The 27892-nt window shown below is 39.2% G+C and overlaps 1 pseudogene; it reads left to right on the top strand.

The window, feature by feature from the left end:
* The window catches only part of LOC149222146 (putative gamma-glutamyl hydrolase 3 pseudogene), a 130013-nt pseudogene that overhangs the window by 100997 nt on the left and 1124 nt on the right, over positions 1-27892 (top strand).

A 27892-nucleotide genomic window follows, 5' to 3' on the forward strand; every position in this document is an offset into this window, starting at 1 on the left:
TTTCTCGAGAAACTCCTGCACCTGCTTCTTGATTTTAGCATTCTCTAAAGCGGACAACTGTACATCCCAATGTTATGCAATGGAGCATCTTGTTGCAAAATAATATCATGCACTATTTCCTTTTTCGATGGCAGACCTTTAGGTTCTTGAAACAAGATATCATACTCTGAAACAACCTTTTCTAAATCAGCTTGTTGTTTAGCATTACAGCCTTCAAATACATTGGTTTTATCAGGTTTCTTTTCCTTTACAACCATCAGTAAGAATTGTTTGCATGAATTTATCATTCATTTCATTTGCCCTAAGTTTATGAGAGTATAATTATTCTTGAGCTTGTGAGCTCTTACAAAGTATTCGATTCCATCTTTAACAAGTAGATACTTGTCCTCAGCTCTATACAAGATAGCTTTTATGTCATATAAGTAAGGACATCCTAAAACAATTCCACATATATCCAAAGGAATTATGTCTAACTCAACCTCATCTACAAATTCCGATCCAAAAGAAAACTTGAGTTTGCATTGTCTAGTCACTTTTTGTTTTGCTTTATCATTTAACCATCCTAATGGGTATTGTTTCTTGTGAGGTGTAGTTAATAATCCCAACTTATTTACAATTGCTTCAGAAATTAAATTTACTTGTGAACCACTATCAAACAAAGTATCAATCTTTTGATGATTGGAAATAACTCGAATATGAAAAAGCTCATGTCTTCTTCTCTCATTTTCTTCATCAATAATAAATTGTGCAGAATTGCTAGTAGATACTTCAGAATTCTTACCTTTTATACCTGTGGCTACAATAATTGTTTCATCTCTTGAGTCTGACCCCAAATCTTTCTGAATAGTTGTAGCAGTCTTCTTCTTCTTGCCCTTGAACTTCTTAGGTCTCAGCTCTGGATGCAAAATCCAACAGTGCTCCTCATCATGCCCATCCTTTTTACAATGAGTGCATGAAGCCTTGCTTTCCTGTGCATTGTTAGCCTTCCTTGCTTTCCATTTCTGCTTTCTTTTCTCCTTATTCTTACTTGTAGTGGGTTTGGATGATCCCCCAACTTCTGGACTTCCATTCTTTCCTCTAGCTTCTAGATGAGTAGCTTGTACAGATACCTCATCTATATTAGTGGGGTTAAACATGAGGATAGTGTGCCTCATGTAGCTGTGTAGACCACCAATATACTTCAACAGAGTCTTAGGTGAGTCTAATGAGATTCCTAGAATCAATGCTCTCTTTCTAAATTCCTAAGTGTATCCTTGTACACTTTTCCCTTTCAACTATCGAAGAGTTTGCCAGCTCATCATGGCTTGCTACATGTAGGCCAATGGATAGAACTGCTTTTTTATTGCAGAAAAAAATTCACCCCAGACAAAGATAGTCTTACCATGTCTCTTCAGGTCGGCTTGTGTCCTGCCTTCCCACAAAACCAAGGCAGTGCCTCCAAGGCGTAGGCTTGCCAGCTGAATCTTTCTCTTGTCTGAGCCGATGCTCTGCACTCTGCAATAAACATCAATTTTTCTAATCCAATTGTCCAGTTTTTCTGGATTCAACTCTCCGTCATATATAGGTAAATCAAATTTAACATCTAGTTTAATCAAAGATGCCTTCTTTTTATGTTCAGGGCTATTAGGAGGTGTGAGAAAGCATTCTTCTTTCCCTTTGCCTTTTGAGTGGTCATGGAGGAAAGACTCATCTTCTCCTTTGTCTTGTTTGGAGCCTGATGCATCTTCATCCTTATGTTTTATAAAGTCCTTATACATTTCTTCTACCATGGACCTTATGGCTAAGAAACTATCTATGAATTGAGGGTCTGGCCCTACAGAACCTTCTTCTGACATTGATTCTGAGGATAGACTCTCCCAATTTCAGGATTAGTTTCGACCAACTCTCCTTCTCCTAATTTGAGCTTTGATCTAGTTAGCATTCACAGCTAAATCCAACACAAACTTGTCTAACCTTAATAGCCTTGAGCTCTGATACCACTTGATCTGAAAAGCACTCTTGAGTGACCTCAGTTACTTAATTAATGAATGAAGGTATTACAGACTCTATGTTATCTTAGGCAACAGATCGATAAGATTGCAAAATACATAGACACTGGAAAACAGTAAGAGAAACACAGTAATAAAATACAAGAACACAACAAATTAATAAGGAGTTCACCCTATCCTCCAGGGCTATGTCTCTGGTCCAGCTTTCAGTGGTGGCCTTCTTTTATTGTGTCTTAAAACAGAGTTTTTACAATGAGGAGCTCAATTTGAGTCTCCTAAAACATATGATGCTTAGTAGGGTGGTTCTTGGATTCCCCAAGCCACTAGAGTGCACAGACTCTTCCTTACCAAGTCTTGACCTCACTGGTCTTAATGGGACAAGCCCAATTTCGTACTCAGTTCCCAATAGATATCCTCTTAGGGTTTGCTTGAACCTCTCAAGCCTAGCTCTGTCTGCTCGATGTTACCTTAGGTCAGCTCGGCTCTCTGTTCTCTGCTTCTTGCTTCTGTCTGTCTCTCAGTCTCACTGTCTCTTTATTTCTTATAGTGATCCCTATTCTTTATCTGTTTGTTCATGACTTAAAGCCAATCCATCCTCTGACTACTCGCTTCCTCTTCCGCCCCTTCGGATCGCCTGCTGCTAATTGCGCATCAGAAATGGCCTCTGTTTTCCGATCCGGACTTCCCAACTACTAGTTTGCCTCCTGTGCAGTCTCCATGGGCCTCGGTCAGCATGCTTTGACCGAGGTCCTCATCATTCCTTGCTGGCTACAAACTGCCATTGTCCAGAGGTCCTTCCTGATGGCTCTTTGTTCACAAGTTTCTAAAGTCTGTCATGATTTGATACAGTCATAGAATTCTGATAATCTTTCTTGGATCCCATTCGGATCGTTCTCCATATTTCAAGCTTCTCATCCTGATGATGGGTCCTGGTATGGAATTGAAATTTTGACTTGAAATTGAAACTATGGAGCATACTCCATATTTTTCTTCTTCAAATCCAACCCACATAAATCTGCAAACAATAATTATCTCCCTGCACATAAAGGAACTTGGCATGAGATTCATTTACTTGAAAAATTAAAAATTAAGATTGAGAGATTAATGGTAGGGGCCTAATTATTTTGTTTCCCTTCATCTCTATTTATACTTTATCATTTTTCCTTCTTCTCTCAATATACTTGTCCTAATGATGGGTCATGTTATGGTGAAATGTTGACTCAAAATTCAAACTATGGAAATCCAGACTTTTTTACGTCAAATCCTACCCAAGAAATATGCAAATAAGAACTTTAGAAATTGTTGATATCATTACATTTATTTAATGTCTCTTATGGTTTTAATCACATAAATTTATGTGATTTATGTAGAAGATATTTTAAATAAATCATGAATCACAAAAGTCTACATTCAGTGATCATTACATTTATGAATAAAATCTTTAATCATATGGTCATTGTAACTTTATATTGCAAGATAGAAAGCCAATGAAAATTCACAAAACCTATTGAAATGTAACATAAAAAATATTTGCATGAAGTAATAAAATTAAAATACATATACTTGAACCAGAATAGGGATTTCCATGTCAAGTGATTAGCTAGTTATTTTAAGACTTGTGACCACATGGATATCATAGAAGCACGGGTTTCCTAACGGTTATGTAATCAAAATAGATGATGAAAGACCAATGAATCAATATAAGCGTCAAATTTTGATTAGAACCTTGTGCCAATCACAAAAAGAAGGTCTTGATAAAGTCTATATTTTAATCCATAGTCCCAATTTTAACTATAAAAATGAAAGAAAAATGATAGTAAAAAGAGAGGGGCCCATATCATTTTGAAAATGGGAGGGAAGTCGGTTGGGCTGCCAATAATTACCTTTTGCTTCTTCTGGAGCTTTTTCTTTTTTTCTTGTTCTTTGATCTTCTACCATGGATTTTTTCATGTTTTTGCTTCAAGTCCTTTTCTTCCACATTGGACACAATGCAAATCAGGTCTCTCTCTCTGATTTTGTCTACCCCCTGCCCCCCCAATCTAAATCTATTTCTCCCATGTCATTGTTTGTTGTTGTCTCCTCTAGAAGCATCAATCTTTGATTTTTGGGAAACCCGTATAGTTTCTTTAGTATACTATGATGCTTGCTTCTACTTTCTAAATGCTTTTTCCCTTTCTCCAACCTTCTCAACCAAGGATTCAAAATTCATGCTTTCATCTAGCCACTTGCTTTCAGAGATTCAAGGTAGTGAGAGTAGGTAGGATAGAGGGCCTTTATGAAGGGTTTGAGAGGCAGATCTATCTTAACTCTAGTGGCATCTATGTCATGCATGATAGCTTTGATTTCTAAAGCTAGTGCCATAGGGTCGTCATATTTCAGTTCAATATTGTAAAAAATTCACAAGAAGTTATATGAGTTCTAATTCTAAATGAGAATCATTCAGATTTTTAAGTTTTTTAAGTGCACCATATGAATCATTGACTTAGATAATGTGTCTTCTTACCTCCTCGCTTACTATAGCATCAATGAGGGTAAAATCTTTCTTTTCCTTTATCTTCTAGATGGAAATTTTTCTAGTAGATGTAGGCTTGATTGATCCTTCGTCCTTTGGCTTCACTTTCGGTTCAAACTTCTAATCATCCTTTTCTATGGATTCTCCTTCACAAACTCCATCACATAGGTCATTAAAAATGAGTGTGCTCTTTATATTTTTGTGCCACTCTATGTAGTTTTATTTATCACTTAAAACTATGCCAACTATGGAATTCAATGATGCATTTTTCATTTAATAATACTTGAAATACTAAAAAGAAAGTTCACAAACTGGTTGAACTCAAGATTATTTAATAGGAAATTCAAATAATATGTCTGGTTCATTCAAAAGACTAAACAAATCAAAAACCTCTAACCTGAAATTCCATGAAAGAGCACTAACCTAAAACATCATGCAATTCTCTCTTCCCTTTCTTGTCCAAAATACTCTTGGAATATGAAAATTCTAGTATGAATTTCATTAGTTTGGATAAGTAACAAACCTATCCATCACAACACTCATGCAGCATCAATCAGTTCATCAAATCACATAAATAATAAACCCGTTAGTAAGCACTTCTCTACGATATAGATCTATTCAAAAAAATTGGTGAGGTAAACAAATTCTACAAGGTAATGATAATTAATTTTTTATTTTCTTTAAGTTGTGTCATTTTGTCTCAGATGCTACTCAAGCCAGGTGGTTAAGGTTGTGTGATATTCGTCCAGAATTCATATCAATCTTGCAACTGTTGGTGGTTCGAAATATGAAATTTCAACTCAAAGCATGAATGCAAGAAATGGTCCAAGACAAGAATTGAATCAGACTTGGAGAATGATTCATGGAACTAACTACTTGGTAAGGGTGGCTAGTATGGTAAGTTTGAAAAATCTATTTTTGGCATCTGAAATGGGTCGAGGCATGATGTGTTGGAATTAAACCAAATAAATAATAAATAAACTATTAATTATCACGTGGCCTAATCAAGGTCTTCGTTCTTCTTTTATCCCCACTCCCTAAGAACTATCATGCATGCTTAAGCCTCTAAACGAAGTTTGATTGAGCAGATAGGATGAGAAACTTTATCTTCGTAGGTAGATATATAGGTTGTGGAATCAATTGGTTCTACCTTTTAAGGTGAAATGTTTAGTAGCAGTCCATCTTTATAGCAAAATTTATTGAACAATGTAATATCTCAAGGAAAAATTGGATTCATTCCTTTAGGGGCCTACATAAATTGTTCTGAAAATTCATGTATCACACTTCCTAGATACTTCCCAACTCATCTACAAATTTTTCCATTCATGAAATCAATCCACATGATTTCCACCTTAATTTCATTAAACCTGTGTGCAATTTTTTCTGCTCATAATGGAATCGTCCGATGAGCAGAGCCATGTATGTTTAATTTTCAAAAAAAAACATGTGTTATGAAATTTATATGTTTTGCACCATTCCATACATGTATCTTTGCAACATTAAGCAACCTTTTCAATGATAAAAATAAATAAAGGGCCCGTAAAATTAACAATATCCCAACAAATTACTTATGTAGTGTAACAGTTCAATAATACCATAGAATTAGAGGGCAAGTAAATGAATACAGTTACCATCACCAAATCGCAATCAACTCTCATCGATGAAGAAAACAGTCATGTTTACTGATCATTTCTCAGGAAGAACATGTTCACATTCATGTTCAATGAACAGCATGAGGAGCACTCAGCTCTAATACCATGTTAGATTGAAGATCATTCGAAAATCTCCAACGTGTTATTCATTAATGAGAGATAGATTTATTACATGGAGAAATAATTCTCCAACTACTTCGGTTGTTAGTTTTCCCAATGAACTATCCATTACATATTTACATCTAATTACTATTTACCATAATCTTGGACGATTAAGGTGTCTAACACACACACATATGCACACTGAAACCAATTATTGTTTTCAATATTATACTTTGTAATCTTAAACAAAGCTTCTAACATTACCTTTCTAGGCCCATTTAGTCCAAGCATTGAACCAATGCTCTGTCACATTGTAACGGAGCTCTAAATTTTTATCTCCAGAGGTCTAGCATATAACCTTCGCTCTGACATCACTCTATAATGCTCCCTCCCACTCCGTTGTATCTTCTTGGGATGTGGGAAGTGTTACCTTTTAATTAACTTGATCTCCATGGTCTTAAATAGAGCTTCTAACATTATCTTTCTAAGCCCATTCAGTCCAAGCATTGAACCAACGCTCTACCACACTATAACAGAGCTCTAATTTTTTATCTCCAAAGATCTAGGGTAGAACCTTCGCTCTGATATCACTCTATAATGCTCCCTCCCACCCCCCTGTACCTTCTTGGGTTGTGGGAGGTGTCACTTTTTAATTAACTTGATCTCCATGATCTATTATGAAAATGGGGTTGTAAAATTCATCCTCTAATGTTTGTGGAATTAATTTCTGATATCACCATTGTACTTAGCTCGTCGATAAATTTCCATTGATATAAATTTTATCTCCATTTGAATTCCTTTCTTCTAAGATATTCTCATTTGAAAACCAATTGATTATATTTTTCCACATCATCTAGAAATTCTAAATGGAATCCACATGGTCCCAAAAATCCTTCATGGCACATGCCACCTCGACTCAATATATCAAGTCCCACAGGGCCCAATCCCTTCCTGATTTCTCCACTTTTAATTGTTAAATCCGTCTCCTATGAGAAATCTGGGGCACACAGTTTAAGTTGTAGTGCAACACCTCTCAGATCCTCAGATCTCTGAATCTCTTCCCTAAATTAAGCATGTTGTGGAGCCCAAAAGGTGTCCACATAGCCACACTAGCCCTCGTGGCATCAACCACCTCATCTCTACTCATAGATCCCATAGCACCCACAACCTTGGCATTTCATTTCCCTTATATGTTGCATCCAGTCCATAGAGGAAATTTGGTGTGCATAAGTGTGCACCTTTGACACACACCTGGATCCCCTAGATCTCAAATAACTATTCCACCAACTTTGATATCTAACATCATGGATATTTACACCACATGCACTCACTCAAGTCACCTGGATCATGTATTCTCTCCCTAGAAACATAACATTTGGCTCTACCCAAGCAAGGCCCTCACCGGATATCAACACTTGATTAACTCAATTGAAAACATCCAAATTATTTAGAATTCGGCGCACTTTGAAAGTACACATGGATTGACTAGCCAGATACCTATATTTTTGGACACATTCGCTAGCCCCAAAAACATCTTCCCCTTTTTGCATATCCAAACACACTAAATGGAAAAGGCCTAAAAATGTATCTGGCTCGGATACTTGTTCCACCCAAATATCCATTTGGCCTTGGATATAAGTGTCAACTTATACTGTACTTAGACTTATAAAATGTAAGCCTTCAAGGGGTTGGACTAGAGTTTCCTTGAAGTAATGTGTTACCCAAAACACTAACTTTACAAGGATGAACCCCATTCCAATCACTTGAACATTCAAGCATTAAACTTAACCATAACACATCCAATGAATCTATTAATCTTCCTAGTATCATATACTAAAACAAGTTATGTTCTAATAGGTATCTCTCTATAATTTCAAACACTACAACCAACATCAATGCATAACCACAAAATTGATTTCATTGACCTCAAAACACATACCATCAGATCTAATGAATTTATCATACATTACATGGAATTATCCATAGCCTTTATCAAGAAGCGTCAATAGCCTTCAACAATAGAGGTATATGTTATTCACGACATACTAATTTGAAATCACACACTGTAATAAATTAACTAAGCACATAAGGCATTCATAAATAACCATGGAATAACTTTGCAACTCCTAAATACTTCAGCAAATAAAAATACCTACCAATCTTTCATAACCATGAGAACATACATATAAAGCATCTCATCAGAAAAAAAACAACAATATCACATTCCTCCATTAGTAGTGTTGATGCAAACATTTTCATAACACATACCAAATGGTATTCATAATTCATGGTGCAACATATATACAAGTAAATACATGTATCTGCATAACTTGAATGAATAGCAACTGAGGGAGGGACTTCAACTCTCCACCCAACCATAGGCCAGCTCCACTACAATCTTTCTTGTATTTAACCACCCACAAGTTGGATCCAAAATATGAAAATTTAAGTGCTCAAGGGAATTTCACATTAATGATGAGTCAATCAAACTAGAGGGGGGGTACACTGTCCAGGTGGTTTATAAACTTCCTCTTGCAGTAAGCACCATAATAACTCTTCTACCTTTCTAAAATAGGTCACGGTGATTCACCCTAGGCTCGTGAAGTTTTTCTCAGTCCATGAGTATGATATCACTCTAAAGGTGGTTTATCAGCAGGATTTTCAAGGCAAGCACTACAAGATTGTTATGCAACCAGCTCACATAATAAAATAAAAGATAGATAAATGACTTAAAAATTATCCTCTTCAAGGGGAAACCTCCTTTACATTACATAAATAAGCAATTCTTGGATGATACAAATGATAAGACCTCTTTGGTATATATATGGGTCTAAGGGGTCACAATATACTCATAGACAACATATCAATTATAATGTAAGGGCATAATAATAAAAATAGTGGGGTTCTATGGGGTACAACAATAACAACATGGGGGATACACGGGCACAACAATAACAATAGGGGGATACACTAACACTAACAATAAGGGGAATATACTAGTATTATAGGGACCTAATATGCCCCTATCCTTCAATAAGGGGAATATACTAGTATTATAGGGACCTAGTGTTTTCCTCAATGCTTGAGTAGTTCTGGATGATTCTGTATAAAATTATCATCCTCCCATGTGGAATATTCATTAGGTAAGTTCTTCCACTTAATGAGATACTCTAAAATTAATCAATTATGTAGTTGTCAATTTCTTGTTTTCGTGATTGCTTCAGGCTCAAATATGATTTTTCCTTCTTCGTCAAGTTCTGGCAACACTGTTTGAACTGGAAGCTTGTCTCCGATAACCTTCTTAAGCATGAAACATGGAAAGATGGGTGTACTTCGGAAGATGAAGGTAGCTCCAATTTGTATGCCATATTACAAGTATTTTTCAACACCTTGTAAGGACCATAGTACTTGGGTGATAATTTATTTTCCTTCTTAGCTTGCTTGAGGGACATTTGTTTGTATGGTTGTAGCTGTAAAAATACCCAATCACCTACACCAAAACTTCTTTCACAATGATGTTGATTTTTCTATTGTTTCATTCGATTTTGCGCTAGAGTAAGGTTATCCTTTAAGAGTTGTAGAACTTGTTGTTGATGCTCGATGTGACATTCTGCCACTTAAACCTTAGAAGTTTCTCTTAAAGATGATGTGATGGATGGTGGATGATATCCATAAAGTGCCATAAATTGGATCATTTTTTCCACAGTATGGAAGGAAGTGTTATACCACCATTCAACTAGAGGTAACCACTTGACCCATTGTTTTTGTTTATCATATACAAAGAAACGAAGATATCCTTCCAAAAATTTGTTCACTATCTCAGTTTGCTTGTCATATTTAGGATGATAAGCTGAGCTATGAGCTAATTGAGTATCAAGACAAGAAAATAATTTCGTCCAAAAATTTCCAGTGAAAATGGTATCTCTGTCACTTACAATAATCTTTGGATTTCCATGTAGCTTTTGAATTGTTTCCATAAATGCAATAGCAATTGTACTAGCTTTAAAAGGATGAGATAATGCACAAAAGTGTGCATACTTGGTAAGTCTATCACTACCACCATGATGACACGCTTTCCTTTAGAATTGGGTAAACCTGTAATAAAATCCATTGACATCCCCTCCCAACGCTAACTTGGAATGGCTAAAGGTTGTAATAGACCTAGGTTCTTAATTATCTCAACTTTATTTTGTTGGCAAACCAAACATTCTGCCACAAACTTTTGAATATCATATTTAAAGCCATCCCAAAAAAAATCGTTCTTGACCCTATGGTAAGTTTTTAAAATCTTATGTCTTCCTAAGGGGGAGGTGTGCAATTCCAAAAGAATATTTTGCTTGAGTTGGGAAATCTTACAAATATATAAGCGATCTTTGTACCATAATGAGTTATGTTTCCAGCTAAATGTATTAGATGTACTGGGATTTTGCTGCAACTTTTGAATGAGTGTTTGTACCTCTTCATCATTCTTCCATTCATCCCTTGGTTCAGTTATCCAATTAAGTTGGATAATAGAAATGGCACAGATAAATGCTTCCACATCCTCATCATTACTTGAGAGTGCATCTGCAACAACATTTTGCTTCCCTTTTTGTTAGAAAATTATATATTATAGAGCAATGGAACACATAAAATATTGCAGAAATATAAACATAGAAATGCATAAAACAAGAGAGACATAGATATACATGTTTCACCCAATTTAGACTACGTCCATGGATAAACAAACAATCCTTCTTTTATATTATCTAGTAAAATGAAGAGATACAACCTATAGTAGATCTGTTGTAATTCCCTCTTCATTCACACACAATCTCCTCTCTCTTTCTTATTAATAATACACACGTACATAGTCGTAATACAATTCCCTCATATAGCGAGGGGTTTCCTTCTAGAAAAAACCCTAAATTAAACATAACTTCTACCGTCAAATCATCTGCTTAATCAATGGCTCAGATTGACTACGAAATTACAATATGTTATAAGGAAATTTTATATCTATTTTTAGCTTCGAGGGTGCTACCCCTGAACCCCCGTCGGGGGGCAGATCTAAAAATCATCGTCACCCCCCTGGTGTCGAAAAAATAGGTAGCGTTGCCGCCCCAATATGAATTGGGGTCCAATGCAGCAATACCTCTCAATAAAGAAGATAATCAAGCTCCACACCCATCAATCTCCCACTTGGAGACTGATTATATCAACTCCACCGCTACTTCATTCACTGGACAATGACTCCACTTTGGACCTCATTGTTTCTAATCTTCATCATCATACATGAAGACCAATTGAAACTTAGAGGAATCTTAGTTTCTCCCTGGTTACAACTTTTGTTAACATATCTACAGGATTATGGCTAGTGTGTATCTTTTTCAGCTTCCATTGTCATCTTCCAACACTAACCGTATGAAATGGTACTTGAGCTACATATGTTTAGTCTTAAAATGAAATTTTGAGTTCTTTGCAAGATGAATGGCACTCTGGTTGTCACTATATAACCTTCCTAACTCGTGCTTCTTACCCAATTCATCTAGAAACCTTCGTAACCAAATCATTTCTTTACTAACCTCTGTAGTAACAACTTACTATGCTTCTATTGTTGAGAGTGCAAAAACACTCTACAATTTTGAAACCCAACTGACAGTTGTTCCACCTACAGTAAATGCATACCCTGTGGTGCTCCTCCTGTTATCTCTATCACCTTCCATATCTGCATCAACATATCCCTATAAAGCAATGTTTGAACCAGAAAAGCATATTGCTTGATTTGTGGTGCCTCTCAAATATCTAAGAATCCACTTCATTGCCATCCAATGTTATTTTCCTAGATTATTCATGTACCTTCTTTCAACTCCCGCTACATGTGCAATATCATGCCTTGATCAAATCATTGCATACATTAAGCTTCCAATTGTTGATGCATATGGAACTTTAGACATATAAGCCATCTCTTCCCGAGTCTTGGGACGCATCTCCTTACTTAGTTTGAAATAGATATCCAAAAGTGTAGTAACGGGCTTTTCATTCTGCATATTAAATATTTCCAACACCTTTTATATGTACTCACTCTCAGACAATGTTAATTTGTGATTTTTCTTGTCTCTGTGTATTCTCATACCAAAGGATTTGTTTTGCAACACCCAAATCCTTCATTGCAAATGAATTTGCCAATTTTCCTTTCAGCACATTTATTTCCTGCATGTTAGAACCTACAACAAGCATGTCATCTACATACAATAACAATATAATATAGCTACCATCATTTTTACTTTTGAGATAAACACAATGATCAGAGTGACATCTAGTATAACCTTGTTCACACATAAACCTATCAAATTTTAGATACCACTGCCTTGGAGCTTGGTTTAAGTCATACAAGCTCTTCTTCAACCTGCACATTAGTTTCTCCTTACCTTTTACCTCATATCCTTGTGGTTGTTGCATATAGATCTCTTCCTCCAAATCCCCATGGAAAAAGTTCATATTTAGATCTAATTGCTCAAGATGCAAATCTTCTGCTGCTACTAGACTTCAAATAGTTCTGATTGAAGTTATTCTAACAACGGGAGAAAATATCTCATCAAAGGCTATACCTTATTTCTGTGCAAAACCCTTCACCACAAGTCTAGATTTATTCGTTTACTACCTCCATCTTCTTCCTTCAACCTGTAAACCCATTTATTTTGCAATGGTGTTTTACCTGCAGGAAACCTGACTAAGTATCAAGTTTGTTTATGTACCAAGGAGTCCATCTCTTCTTTCATGGCTAGCTCCCACTTCTTCCTGGCTTCTACCTGCACTTGTTCTTCATAACATTCTGGTTCATTAGAATCAATCAACAATACATAATATAATGAAGGAGAGTATCTTTCATGGGGTGTACTTATCCTGGTAGATATTATAACACCACTTTCAGGTGTTTGAGGTGCTTGTTTCTATTGCGGTTGTTGTTGTTGTTCTGGCTGTTGATAATTATGATTTTCAGGTACCTTTCTTTTTTTGTGATCTCATCAAGCACTGTGTATTCTTTGTTTTTTTTCCTATTTCTTTTCTTGCATCTAATCCTTATACAAAATATTTTCATTGAAAATGACATCTTTGCTCCTAATGATTTTTTGTTTTTCATAATCATAAAATCAATAACCAAAATAATTAACACCATATCCAATAAAGGTACATTTCTTTGATTTTTCCTCAAGATTTGTTCTATTTTCTTTATTAATGTGCACAAAATCTTCACAAACAAAAGTCTTTAAAAATGAGTAGTTTACCTTTTTTCCTATCCATTCCTCCTCTAGAATGCCACCATCCAAGGAACTTGAAGGCCCTCTATTTATTAGATAAACAGTAGTATCTAAAACATCTACCCAAATTTGTAAAGGCAATCTTGCATGCAATATCATGCACCTTGCACGCTCTGTGATCATCATGTTCATCCTTTCTAACACACCATTTTCTTTTGGTGTTTCTAGAATTGTCTTCTCTCTGTGAATTCCATGCTATGAATAGTACTTATCAAATGCTTTACTGCAATATTCTCCTCCATTGTCTGATCTGAGACACTTCAAAAATTTTCATGTTTCATTGTCAACCAAAGATTTTCATTTCTTGAAAGTATCAAATACATCATATTTATTTCAAATACAATAAATCCAGGTTTTTTTGGTTGCATCATCAATAAAAGTAACATAATAGCAAGAGCCACTGAGAGATGATACTTGAGCAAGTCCCCATACATCTGTATGCACAAGCTCTAATTTTTCACTCCTTTTCTTTCCCAACTCTGAGGAATCTGACTCTTTTTTGTTTTCCATAAACACAATTCTCACAAAATTCTAAATCAACATGCTTCAAACCTGGCAACAAATTTCTTGAGTGAAGAACTTGCATCCCCTTCTCACACGTGCCCGAGCCTATGATGCCACAGGGATTTATCTGCTCCTATAGAGGTTAAGGCATTAGCAAAATTAGAAATACCATTGCAGAAATACAATGTACCAACATTTTCTCCTTTTGTTATTACCAGAGCTTCTTTAGTGACCTTCTAGGTTTTATCTATAAAAGTAGTTACACAACCTTCACCTCCCAAATTCCCTGTTGAAATTAGATTTTTCTTCAGATTTGGAACATGCCTTATCTCCTTCAATAGCCATTTGTTTCCATTTTGTTGTTTTATGAAAACTTTACCCATTCCAATGGTTTTACAGGGTTTATCATCACCCAAACGAACCTATCCAAAATCTCCTTGAACATAATCATGAAAATGCTTCTTATCAGGTGTGGCAAGGAATGAGGCCCCTGAATCTACCACCCATGCATCAATAATATTTTCTAAAGAAAGAATCAAAGCATCTTGCAACACACCACCTGTCACATTCGCTTCATAATGGTTTTCTTGTTGTGCATCTCCTTATTTTCCCTTCTGAGACTTACAGTCTTTCTTCAGGTGTCCTTTCTTCCCACATTTCCAGCACACTATCCCTGATCTGGACTTGGATATTCCTTTCCTTGACTTATTGTGATATCTTGGGCTCTTTCCTCTTTCCATTTTTCTTCCCCTAGTCTCTGCAGTCAAAGCATTACCTGATGTCTCACAGGAGATTTTCCGTCGCATTTCCTCGCTAAGGATTGCACCGACAACAACATCAAACTTTAAAGTAATAGATCCAGAGATAGAGTTACTAATGGCCATAACTAAACCATTCCAACTTTCTGGCAATGAGCACAGAAATAACAGAGTCCTAACTTCATCATCAAAAGTTACCCCTACAGAACTTAACTGACTGGTAACAATATTAATTTCATTTAAATGATCAACAACAGAACCACCTTCTGACATATTCATATTAAATAAACTCTTCATAAGAAATACATTATTTGAGGCCAAGGGCTTTTCATATATTTTGGCAAATGCTAACATTAAACCCTCTATTGTCGTTTCCTTTGAATTATTAAACACTATCAATGCTGCTAGGCACAGTTGTATTGTTCCAAGTGCCTTTCTATCGATAATATCCCATTTTTTGTATGTCATACTCATTGGCTTCTTTGTCTTTCTACTCAATGATAGGTACATATCTTTCTGATACAAATAATCTTCCATATGCATCTTCCACAACTACTAGTTTTGGTCATTAAATTTTTCGACCCTAAACCTACCATCTTTTGCCATTTCTCCCACTCAAACCAGGAACCCTTCCTTCGGATCTGATACTTGTTGTTATAAAATTATATTACATAGCAATGGAACACATAAAATATTGCAGAAATATAAACATAGCAAACACATAAAACAAGAGAGACAAAGATATATGTGGTTCAACCAATTTGGTCTGTGTCCACGTAGAAACATCTAGTCCTTCCTTTATACTATCCAGAAAAAAGAAGAGATACAACCCACAGAAGATCCATTGTATTTCCTCTTCATCACACACAATATCCTCCCTCTTTCTCGCTCAGAATACACACGTATATTGTTGCAATACAATTCTCTCATATCTAGCAAGGGGTTTCCTTCTAGGTGTTATAGCGGCTACAACCACCCTCAAAAATTTTGCCTTAGCCTCGTTTTGGAGCCTCCCTTCCCACCTTCACAATAGCTTGCCTTGATTCATCATGTTCATAAGATTCAGTGTCTTTCTTACACAAAGGTAGCCTATCAATTACAAATTGATCCATTCCCCTCACAGGTTGTTCACCTAGACTTGGTCCAGTTGTAGGTTGAGCAGCTTCCCCTTGAAAATTATGCATTTCTAGAGGGAAACCAGTCTTCCCTCCAAGAATTGCGCAATCCTCTTTGACAGCATGTTGGGCTCCAAGATTGTGCAATCTTTCCAGCCAACCCTCCCAACAGGATTTGCACAAATCTAGGAAGCAATTAGTTCCTTTTCCCATAAATTACACAAATCTCCTAGGCAGGTAGCCCATCTCCCATCCAGAAATGCGCATTTTTCTCCAGCAGTCGACCAATCTCTTACATGTGAATCTGAGTAGACCGATTCCCCTCTGGGACTGAGCAAAATAGACTTGCATGCATGGGCTTCTTCTCCCAAGGAAGAATGCAAATCCATCCCTTGTTTTAGGGATCTATGTTTAGCAGTTATAATTTACATGAAAGGAGCAATTCTGAAACCTCCCACCAAGTGTCGCTTCCCCTAGATTTGTGGCATGCATGTCACAACCTCGATGTTATCAAAAATCATTAGCCAGACACTGCAGAGCTCATTCCTCACATCAACCTTGCAGCTCTGACATCCCACATCACATCTAGGAGCAGTGGGGTAGGCCCGCTTCCCATGCCTTGTGCTACATTTCTGTCGCTTTTTGTGCTTTCACTTGTGGGAGTATTGTTTTCTTAATTTCTTTGAACGCTTGTTGTCATTTACACGTATACTAGCTTTTCCTAGCTCTGTTTCAGTTTTCATTGCTATCTCATTGTTGTCACATGCATGAAATTGTTTTGCTCGGATGTTCGCACAACCAGCGAACTACCTCACCCACATGCATGTTGATCTTTTTACTAGATATTTCATACATTTTTTGCATGCACTGTAAATCACTTCTACTATGACTTAGTGTCACCATGCATTCACTGACTTACTTGCTTTCAGTTGCTAGTCGGCCAGTCAAGCCAACCGTGGCCCAAGCTCCACCATCAACAAGGCTTCATTGCACAATCTGGGAATCAGTGGCTTCTAGCATTGGCCTCGAGGACTGTTTTGTACATTTCTGAAGGACATTGGCTACTTGGCCTAAGAAATTGTGCAAATCTATTCCTAGGCCAACAGTCCTTCCCAGCTGGAATTGTGCGTTACATAATCCCAACAATCAACAGCCAGACTGGACTATGAATTATGTAGTTCCAGTAGTCAGTCAGTCTCCCAGTAGCCCAGAATGTGCCTTGTGTAGTCTTGGCAGTTAGTCTCCTGACCTCCCGGCCAGAATTGTGCAACCTTCATGATCATTCACCCAAGTATGTTGCAATTCAGTTCTCATGTTCATTTTGGTTTTTGACTGACTGATTGCTTGTCGTGAGTGTTGCTATGTCTTCTGGTATCCCAGGTGTTCATCTACCTCTTAGCAGTACAGGTACAATGGTTTCCATGAGAACAAGACGAAGACACCATTCAGAGCACACTTGGGGATGCAGTGGATCAAGTGTCCATGGACTTTCCTACCCACGAAGACATCAAGTTGTTCGTAGACAAGGACATCAAGCAACAACATCATAGCGAGTAGAATCATGAACAGCAGCTGAAGGCAGCATACCGAATGCAACGAATGCAACAAATGCAAGAGGAAGGTTTTTGACAACACAGAGACAGAACAAAGTTGCAAGATCAAGAAGATCAACTGATAATGAAAGTAGCTTTGGAGACTAAGGATATGAAGTGACAGAGCGACATGAAGATTGCGCAAAAGAAGAATATGGAACAAAGAAGGAGTTGCATGTGCTGAACCAACAACCCAGGAAGAACATGAAGTTGCACAGATAGATGAATGCGTTGCAACAGGAACAGGAACAACAGTGGGCACAACATGCACTCGGGGAGGAAACTGCGCCCATACAAGTTAAGGATCCATCCCGGAAACTGACAGAGCAAACATGGTAAGCAGCGTTAGTGATCGCATGTAATTGTTTCAGCAGCATGCATATCGTTGAGCACACGCATGCAATCCAACCCATTCAAAACACTGACCAAGGCAAAGACAAGAAGCAAGTCCAACTGGGGCTGAACATGCACTTCGGCAAGTTGATGTGCATGACCACTAGCACACACTTGAAGATCAGCACAGAAACTATGCATCAGTGTGTTTCTGATTCAATCGTACCCAATAAGACCAGGCACATGTTAGCAAACGAGTGGGATGAAGGAGACAAACTAATGCACCTGTTGCAAAAGAGGCAATAGTTCGCTTCAGAAAGATGTCACCATGAGGTACATGCACACCATCACAAACAGCCAAGCTTGGCATCAGCTCACCAACTTCACCATCATAAGCATGTTAAAGAGTTGGTCTCACCACACTGGACTGAGTATTAGTGATGTCTTGCAAGGCTTGCCCAAGCCATGTTGTCTCCCATGAGTACATATGCATTGTAATGTTGAGTCATGTCAAGTGTAAGTCGAGTGTCAACAGTTGGATGTAACAGTCATAGAATAGGTGAAGAGTCATGAGGATAGTTGAACTGTCACAAAGGGGAATGTCAAGGGTCACCCCACCCTTTACTATAAATAGTCATTCATAACTCATTGTATGGGATTTTGGTTAGTCAAGCTTCTACTAAGACTATCTTGAAGAAGGTTTGGACAGTATTATAACGTGCCTTGGCTTCTCCACTGCATAGAGCTAGTACATCTCTTTGGAGGAGCAGGCAGATGTGGATGTAACGTTCCACTGTTGGGGCTAGTAGGTTTACATGGATGTATTGTATGATTGTGACTTACACTTCTTTATATAATAAGAGCTAGCACATTTTCATGCATATGTTGTTATTGTAGTTGGACTACTCTAGTTGCTTTAATGATATATGTTGTTTAACTTACGTACTTGCGTATGAACTGATTCACATGAAATTATATGAATCTTCTTGTTAATTTGTTGGATATGTTGTTAATATTGTCACCGTCCATGTCGATTGCTCTGTCGTACATCAGACAGGCCTTTCACTTGAACCTTGCTATAACAACTGTCACACTTGTTTTGGACTGATCTGTTAGTGTTTTACGTGTTATCTTACCTTGTATGATGTGACTATTGTATCTGAGTGGATTGCTCCACCAGAAACTGTGCATATCCTTTTGTGTTGTGTGTTCCTAGTCGAGTTGGGACTGATACCTTTCAACCTGGAACTCACCTTCACCTCCTTCCCCCTTTGAAGTGTTAGAACCTCTCATACACCTCCCATGACTCACCACATCATTCACACCCTTGCTACTTACAGAGCTATCTTACTTTCCTCTATGCGACATCGCGGTCAAGGCATTACCTTACGACCCACTACTAAGACTCCTACACCAAATAGTATGAGGTCTAATTGGCACTAGTTACCGGGGAGATCCCCTTGATAGGTTGGTGGGTCCAGCACCGTCAACATTTCTGGCACTAGAAGGAGGGCCTGATGACAAGCTGTGTCCTCTCATCCAGTTCTGAGCATTTGCATATCTTTCATGGAGTCTTGCAGTTACATCAATTTCTTTCCATGATTCATGAAGAAGATGATTTTACTGACGAACAAGACGGTTTGTTGCTTGAATACACACTTCGTGAATCTCCATTTCGTTAGGTTCTCAGCCTACCAACTGACACTATGCACTCATTTGAGCACTTACGTGATCTTACTGAATACATGATCTATCATTTTGATCCAGACCATCTTGATCAGAAATAGTTACAGCAATGGAGGTCTCCGCATGAATCCGTTATTGATTTTTGGCAGCTCTTCTGTGACGTGCAGTTTCAAGCTCCGAGGAGCCAAATGATATTTTATTATCTTTGGGACCGATTCAAGTACTGGCTTAAGAAATCTGCCCGTCCCTAGAGAAATTTTCAGATCAAGCCTCGCTCAACATTCTTCGTTGATGGAGCTACGCAATCTCATGTGGAAGCGGGCACTGTCTCAACTGACTGTCCGCCTTCCTATTATTCAACATCTCCACCACTGCCTTGTGATGTTGATGATCATGCTCACACACATGTTCATCTTTCACACTCTCCCAACATCACTCCACTCAATTTTTGCGTAGATTTGGTTGTGATTCCTTTGAGTCCTCATATGCATTCTTTTCTACGACCTCCGTCTTCACACCTGGGTGTTCCTCCGGATGATTTTGTCTTGTGTTCGTCCATTCCAAACTCTTCACTTGTTGTGAACAAGGAACAACCCACTAACGGAATTGGCGTTACACAACCAACATGCACTGTCATTCATGAAGAGTATGAGTGGGAGCTTGAGCATCAACACTGAGTGAAGGATGACTCGCTTCCATCCAAGCCCCCTCCGTTCTTTCCTAACATCGTTGGTGAACCTATCATTCATGATTTCTTATGTGTGTCTTAATCCATGGATGCACCCATTATTGATCTTTCGCAAGACACACCATATGTTAGCCCATCATCCAAAAACAGAGAGGACCAATCATTCATTGAAAATCCACTTGATCTTTCATTTGCTTTTTCTGGAAATGTAGAGAGTGAACATCCTTCCTCCTCATCTACCCCTCTATGTGATTCATCAAACCATGAGGATGCCAACCAACATCCTAAATTTTATGATCTTGGTTGTCATGATCTCTTCACTTCATCATCCAATCATGATGTTGATTCACTCGTTGTTAATTCATCTAATCCATTGGTCTATGAAGATCCATTGTCAACGAATTCGAAACCCCACAGACTGTCGAGGCACTTCAGCCCGAGCTGATGGTTATTTCGAGTCGTCGTTGTCCTGAGGTTGGTTTCGCTTCCGATCAGGAAATTGTTCAGACACTCAAGGCTCTTCATCACTCATCTGTATGCACTCAAGATCAATCTAACACTTACATTTTACTTCCTCCACTCCAACTACACAATCCCATTGCTCATGCATTGGAGGAGTCTTACATTGCAAGCACTCGTGTGCGACACAAGTTATCTTTGTTTCTTTAGTTTGCTTGCATGTCACAATCAAGAGTGTGATTATGTTTCAAAGTTGCACGTAGAGTCATAAAACACCATGATAAGTCTGTGGACTGTCGTTCATGCACATGCACTCACTTATGTCTCGTGGGCACTTTGAATCACAAAGTTTGGTTGTCTTCATTGTTATATCTTTCTTGATTGCTAGTTCACACAACTAGGTTGCTCGCGGACTAAACCCTCACCAACATGGGTCTACCAATGCATCGGTGGCTACATTGGAAGTATCACATCATGTGATCAGACCCATGTATCGTTAGTGTAGGAGTAGGAGTAGTGTTTGCTTTCAGTTGTTTGATTGCATGCTTGTTTTCTTACATGATTTGTTTGCTTGTTCGTTTACTTGCTTCTCTTTCATTTTTTCTTCTGCTCTTGCTTTTCTTTGTTGATTTTTAGTTCGTTCGCTTGTTTCTTTCATAGGTTAGTTTTGCATGAAACCATGTATGACTCTTGAAGCGATTTGGGAAAAGTACAAGAGGCTTTTATAGCTATCACTACTTGGTTATTTATCACCTTGCCTCTGTATGATGAGATTGTTACTTTTATTCCAAGATGTGTCGAAGGAAAATACATATTGTTCAAAGTGAACCTTGGTGTAAACACAACGCTTGCATGCTAACTAGTGTCACCTTCTCTAGTCAATTATTTTTGGGTTAACCCTTGTGAGCTCAGTCAAATAGAGTAAGGTAAAGCAGAAAACCTTAAAAGGCACATCAGAGATACAATAAACTACTTTTCTGTTGGAACAACCTCTTCTGCTCTCAATAAGTCAGGATCCCTCTTCCGCGTCTAAAATGAATAAGTGCTATGCAGAATGAAAAATGAAAAATAGAAAAGTCAAAAATGAAAAATGAAAAATAAATAAGGCGAAAGAAGATAAATGCTTCCTGCGCAAGGAGGTTATGCAAGTAACTCCGCCAAGGTACTGACTAGGCTTGCTGGAAACGGAGCCATGCTTGTGTTCCTATGTGACTCCACCAAGGTACTGCCTAGGCCTGCTGGTAGTGGAGCAACACCAGAGATGAAACTAAGACTCTGACGACTATACTGCTTGTGCACCTATATACCCCTCAACCTCATTCGAAACAATTGTGTTGTCATGGCTTGGAATGTGCATCAATTGACCAAGGGTTTGGTAGATGCTACATCTTACAATCAAGTTAGTGTGAAACCAAGATGAGATGAAAACTGAACAATACTTCCGAAGGTGTTAGACTTGCTTTTCATGAACAAGGTCCATTGAGAGAGCTGAAGTTCTACCAGTGTGTCACCAAGTGTTGTAGCAGCTACAACCACCCTCCAAAATTTTTCCTTAGCCTCATTTCAGAACCTCCCTTCCCACCTTCACAGTAGATTTCCTTCTTCGTCAATTTCACAAGCTTCAGTGTCTTTCTTGCACAAAGGCAGCCTGTCGATCACAGCTTGATCCATTCTCCTTACACATTGTTCACTCGCACTTGGTCCAGCTGTAGGCTGAGCATATTCCCCTTCAAAATTGCACATTTCTGGGGGGCAACCAACTTCCCTCCAGGAATTGTGCAATCCTCTCTGACATCCTACTAGGCTCCAGGATTGCGCAATCCTGCTAGCAAACCCTCATAACAGGATTTGCACAAATTTTCCTAGCAGCAGGTTGTTCAGCCCATGATTTGCACAAATCTGGGCAGCAGTTAGCTTCTCTACCCAAAAATTCTGCAAATCTCTTGGGCAAACAGCCTTGCTCCCAGCTAGAAATGCGCATTTTTCTCCAGCAGTCGAGAAGTCACTTGCATGTGCAGCGGAGTTGACCAGTTCCCCTCCGGCACTAAGCAAAATAGACTTGAATGCATGGGATGCTTCTCCCAAGGCAGCATGCAAAGACATCCCATGTTTCAGGGATCTATGTTTAGTAGTTGTAGGTTACATGCAAGGAGCAATTCTGAAACCTCCCACCAAGTGTCACTTCCCCTAGATTCGTGGCATGCATGTCACAACCTCAATGTTACCAAAACTCATCAACCAGATGTTGCAGAGCTCATTCCTCACATCAACCTTGCAACTCTGACATCCCACATCACATCTAGGAGTAGTTGGAACATTCAGCTCAGTTGTTTTGGCGTAGGCCTACTTCCCATGCGTTGTGTTGCATTTATTTCGCTTTTTGTATTTTCGCCTGTGGGAGTACTTTTTTCTTGATTTCATTGAACGCTTGTTGTCTTTTACACATATACTAGCTTGTCCTAGCTCTGTTTCAGTTTTCGTTTCTATCTCACTGCTATCACATGCATGGAACTGTTTTGCACAGACATTCGCCCAAGCGGCAAACATCCTCACCCACATGCATGTTGATCTATTTTCTAAATATTTCATTCAAGTTTTGCATGCACTGTAAATCACTTCTGCTATCACTTAGTGTCGCCATGCATTCACTAAATTACTTGGTTTCAGTTTCTCGTCGGCGAGTTGGGCCAACCTTGGCCCAGGCTCTGCCTTCACCAAGGTTGCATTGCACAATCTGGGAAAGGAAGGCTCACCTTCCTCTCCAGATTTTCGAATTCCTGCCCAGCACTGGCCTCCAGGAATCTTTTGAGCATTTTTGGAGGACAGTGGCTGCTTGGCCTAAGAAATTATGCAAATTTGTCCCTAGGCCAGTAGTCCTTCCCAGCTGGAATTACACATTGCACAATCCCAGCAGTCAGAAGCCACACTGGAGTGTGCATTGCACAGTTCCCGTAGTCAGCCAGTCTCCCAGCAGCCCAGACTGTGCCTTGTGCAGTCTTGGCAATCGGTCTCCCGACCTCCCAGCCAAAATTGCGCAACCTTCATGATCTTGCACCCAGATATTTTGCAAGTCAGTTCTCATGTTAGTTTTTGTATTCGACTGACAAATTTCTTGTCGTGAGTGTTTCCATGCCTTCAGGTATCCCAGGTGTTCATCTGCCTCTCAGTAGTACAGGTACAATGGTTTCCATGAGAGCAGAGACGAAGACACCGTTAACAGCACACTGGGGGATGCAGCCGATCCAGTGTCCATGGACTTGCCTACCCAATAAGACATCAAGTTGTTCGTAGACAAGGACATCAAGCATCATCATCATAACGAGTAGCGTCATGAAGTGCAGCTGAAGGCAGCATACCGAATGCAGCGAACGCAGCGAATGCAAGAGGAAGGTTGTTGACAACACAAAGGTGGAACAAAGTTGCAAGATCAAGCAGCTCCACTGATAATGAAAGCAGCGTTGGAGACTCAGGCTATGAAGTGACGGCACGACATGAAGATCGTTCGAAGGTAGAAGATGGACAAAGAAGGAGTTGCATGCGTTGAAGAAGCAACTTAGGAAGAATATGAAGCTGCACAGACAAACAAATGAGTTTCAACATGAACAGGAATAGCAGTGGGCACAACATGCACTCACAGAGGAAACTACGCTCGTACAAGTTAAGGATCCATCCCAGCAGTTGACACAGAGCATACATGGTGAGCAGTGTTGTTGATCGCATGCAAGGTATTCAACAGCATGCATATTGTTGAGCGCACGCATGCAATCCAACCCATTCAACACACTCACCAAGGCAAAAACAAGAAGCAAGTCCAACTGAGGCTAAACATGCACTTCATTAAGCTGATGTTCATGACCACCAGCACACACTTGAAGATCAGCACAGACACTATGCATCAGTGTGTTGTCGGTTCAACCATACCCAAGAAGACCATGTGCATGTTAGCAGACAAGTTGGATGAAGGGCCCGAAGCAATGCACCAGTTACAACAGAGGCAAGAGTTCGATTGAGCAATATGTCAGCATGAGGTACATGCACACCATCACAGATGACCAAGCTTGGCATCAGCTCACCAGCTTCACCATCACAAGAATATCAAAGAGTTGGTCTCACCACAGTGGACCGAGTGTCAGTGATGTCTTGCAAGGCTTGCTCAAGCTATGTTGTCTCACATGAGTACATGTGCATTGTAATGTTGAGTCATGCCAAGTGTAAATCGAGTGTCAACAGTTGGATGTAACAGTCACAAAGTAGGTGAAGAGTCATGAGGGTAGTTGAAATTTCATAAAGGGGAATGTCAAGGGTCACCCCATCCTTTACTATAAATTGTCCCTCATAACTCATTGTATGGGATTTTGGTTAGCCAAGATTCTACTAAGACTATATTGAAGAAGGCTTGGATAGTATTGTAACGCGCCTTGGCTTCTCCACTGCACGTAGGTAGTACATCTCTTTGGAGGAGCAGGCATATATGGTTGTAACGTTTCACTGTTGGGGCTAGTAGGTTTACATGGATGTATTGTATGATTGTGACTTTCACTTCTTTATATAATAAGAGCCAACACATTTTCATGCATATGTTGTTATTGTAGTTGGACTGCTTCGGTTGCTTTAATGATATATGTTTTTTAACTTACGTACTTGTGTATGAACTGATTCACATGAAATTATATGAACCTTGTTGTTAATGTGTTGCATATGTTGTTAATGTTGTGACCGTCTGCGTCAACTACTCTACTAAACATCAGACAGACCTTTCACTTCAACCTTGCTATAACAATCGCCGCACTCGTCTCAGACTAATCCGTGAGTGTTGTACGTGTTATCTTACCTTGTATGATGTGACTGTCGCATCCGAGTGGACTGCTCCGCTGGAAGCTGTGCATGTCCTTTTGTGTTGTGTGTTCCTAGCCGAGTTGGGATTGATCCCTTTCAACCTGGAACTCACCTTCACCTCCTTCCCCCCTTTGAAGTGTTATAACCTCTCATACACCTCCCTTGACTCACTACATCAGTCACACCCTTGCTACTGACAGAGTTACCTCCCTTGACTCACTACATCAGTCACACCCTTGCTACTGACAGAGTTATCTTACTTGCCTCTCTGCGACGTCGCGGTCAAGGCATTGCCTTATGACCCACTACTGGGACTCCTACAGCAAACGGCCTGAGGTCTAATTGGGACTTCTTACTGGGGAGATCCCCTTGACAAGTTGGCAGGTCCAGCACCATCAACATTTCTGGCACTAAAAGGAGGGCCTGATGACAAGTTGTGTCCTCTCATCCAGTTTTGAACCTTTGCATATCTTTCATGGAGTCTTGCACTCTCATTCCCCCGAGGTGTTTTTCGAATCGTGAATATGTCTCCATCTCAAGGAATATTTTCGATCTCTTGTCCACTCACACGTATGATGGTGAAGGCGAAGTGGCCTGGCCTGAGAACTTACATAAATTTCTTTCCATGATTCATGAGGAAGATGAGTTTTCTGATGAACAGGTCAGTTTGCTACTTGCATACACATTTCATGAATCTCCATTTCGTTGGGCGCTCAGCCTACCAGCTAACACCGTGCACTCATTTAAGCACTTCTATGATATTATTGAAGACACATTCTATCATTTTCATTCAGACCATCTTGACCAGAAATTGTTACCACAATGGAGGGCTCCGCATGAATCTGTTATTGCTTTTTGGCAGCGCTTCCGTGACGTGCAATTTCAAGCTCTGAGGAGCCAGATGAAATTTGCTTATATTTGGGACCAGTTCGAGTACTACCTTATGAAATCTGCCCGTCCCAAGAGAAATTTTCAGATCAAACCTCACTCAACATTCTTCGTTGATGGAGTTGTGCAATCTCATGTGGAAGCAGGTACTGTCTCAACTGACTGTTCGCCTTCCTCTTATTCAACAGCTCCACCACTACCCTGTGATGTTGAGGATCATGCTCACAAACCTGTTCATCCTTCACACACTCCCAACATCACTCCACTCAATTTTCACGCAGATTTGGTTGTGAGTCCTTTGGGTCCTCATATGCATTCTTTTCTACAACCTCCGTCTTCACACCCGGGTGTTCCTCTGGATGATGTTGTCTTGTGTTCGTCCATTCCGGACTCTTGACTTGTTGTGAACAAGGAACAACCCACTAATGGAGTTGGTGTTGCACAACCAACATGCACTGTCATTCATGAAGAGTATGAGTGGGAGCCTGAGCATCAATACTCAGTGAAGGATGACTCCCTTTCGTCTGAACCCCCTCCATTCTTTCCTAACATCGTTGGTGAACCTGTCGTACATGATTTCGTATGTGTGTCTTCATCCATGTGTTATCACTGAAAAGTCTGTTGTAAAAAAAAATTTAGCCTAGCTTAAAGACAGGGTGTTTTCGCAGCGCATAAATCCGTTAGCAGTTTCGCAGCGCCATCTGTTTTAGTGATTTCGTAGCGAAAACACTGACCTTGCACTGGCTGCGCTGCGAAATTGGGAAATGACAGATATTTAAGGTGAATTGATGGAAACACTGCAGGAAACGAGGTTTATCAAACTGTTATATGTGGGCCTGTACTCCATTGAAGGAAGAGGATGATATGGTTCGTTTGCAATATGCATATTCTCATTGTTGTCACTTCATTGTTTCTGGCAAACGCTGGGGCTATAGCTTATGGGATTTCTGATTATATTGTCACTTCATATTGAGGAGATCATGGGACCTGTATTATTCCTTGCAGACTTGCCGTTGTCTGCATATGCTTTGAAGGGGAACATTCCAGTGGTAGTTTTACTTTGCGCTCACAGTTGTTGTGGTAGGTTCTCATGATCACTAACGGAGGTCCATCAAAACTCTGTTTCATACCCAAGTCTCAAAATCGTGGTCCTTTTTGAAACCAACGCTCGATCAGAATCGGTTTATGAGAAGGCTTCTTTTCGTCGACTTATTCCAAGTTGTCGTTGCCTTGTGTCAATTGAAGGTTTTTACGAGTGAAAAAAGGATGAAGCGAAGAAGCAACTATTCTATATACATTTTCAAGATAAAAAGCCCCTTGTCTTTGCAGCTCTTTATGACACATGGCAAGATTCTGAAGGAGGAGTATTCTTTACATTTACTCTTTTGACTACACGTTCCTCTAAGGCGTTGGCGTGGCTTCATGATTGAATGCCTGTTATATTGGGGACGGAGGGCGCAATTGATGACTTGTGGAAT

This window comes from Pinus tabuliformis, chromosome Q, assembly GCF_031772625.1.
Source record: "Pinus tabuliformis cultivar Carrire ecotype Pingquan chromosome Q, CPIR1, whole genome shotgun sequence".
In the NCBI taxonomy this organism is placed as follows: domain Eukaryota; kingdom Viridiplantae; phylum Streptophyta; class Pinopsida; order Pinales; family Pinaceae; genus Pinus; species Pinus tabuliformis.